The sequence below is a fragment of the Bison bison genome, unplaced genomic scaffold, assembly GCF_000754665.1.
Source record: "Bison bison bison isolate TAMUID 2011002044 unplaced genomic scaffold, Bison_UMD1.0 scf7180017861504, whole genome shotgun sequence".
NCBI lineage: Eukaryota > Metazoa > Chordata > Mammalia > Artiodactyla > Bovidae > Bison > Bison bison.
In genome coordinates, this window is record NW_011492076.1 from 1 (window position 1) to 1,201 (window position 1,201).

Sequence of the window (1,201 nt, forward strand, 5' to 3'; positions counted from 1 at the left end):
AAACAGCAGAATATTACCTGCCCTCCTCTTTCTCTCAGTCATAAAATTTGTGTGATTTAAATTTACATACAGTGAAAGTTACTTACCTGAGGTTGTACGTCTTTGCACTTCGGAAATAGATTTCTTAAAGTATACTCATGTCCCTTCCAACAGAATGGAACGTTTGAAACAAAAATTTAAAACTAGTCTTGGTGCATGAATTTTGTATGAAATTAGGAGATTTTTTTCTTGTGATATACTTCCTTCTCTCTCTCTTTGTGTGTCTGTGATTCTTTGCTATTCTGTACTTCTTGAGAGAACCTTGAGGTTTAATAAATAAAAGTTTAAGTAGAGAGAATTCCCTGATGGTCCAGTGGTTAGGACTCTGTGCTTCCACTGCAGGGGGCCTGGGTTTGATCCCTAGTCAGGGAACTAAGAGGCCACAAAAAAAAGGGTAAGTGGAAGAGGGCACTCATGAAGTGATGGAGAGTATAGTTGATCTCTTACATGTGAATCAGTATCACAATTTTGATGACTCTCTCAGAACTGGAAGAATTGCTAGAAGCCTTTTTCCATGCCACAGTAAAAAGAATTTCTTCTTTCCTCCCTGATTCTCATCACGTTAAACACTTGCCATAGCCATTGGTTTGCCATAACTGGACAGGGAAAGTAGCTCTGTGTTGTCTGTGTATTACATCCCAGGATCTGAGTGACTTGCTAGGCTGAGACCTCATGTGATCATGAGAATTTAGTTAGTAATGGCACTGTAACATCTATTGAATTCTCACCAAAATTATATGAAATATATATTACTTGAGAAAACCAAGGCTCAAAATGGACATGTCAGTTGTCTAAAGCCATATAGCCAACAAGTGCCAGAGCCAGGACTTGAATCTGATCTCTGTGTGTGACTCCAGAATCCATCTCTTTTTCCTGTATTCACATTGCTGTGAATTCCAGTCATGGGGAATCTATCATAGTTCTACAACTCACTGAGATAGTGATGTATCCATTTTCTACCAAGTAGTTCATTTGACAGAGAAGGCAATGGCACCCCACTCCAGTACTCTTGCCTGGAATATCCCATGGATGGAGGAGCCTGGTAGGCTGCAGTCCATGGGGTCGCTAAGAGTCGGATACGACTGAGTGACTTCCCTTTCACTTTTAACTTTCCTGCATTGGAGAAGGAAATGGCAACCCACTCCAGTGTTCTTGCCTGGAG

General features: G+C 40.7%; 1 non-coding gene across 1 annotated transcript; it reads left to right on the plus strand.

The window, feature by feature from the left end:
• Positions 1–338: 338 nt before the first annotated feature.
• On the plus strand, positions 339–411 carry TRNAG-UCC. Its single transcript has one exon. It is a non-coding gene; the product is annotated as a tRNA-Gly (tRNA).
• Positions 412–1,201: the final 790 nt, after the last annotated feature.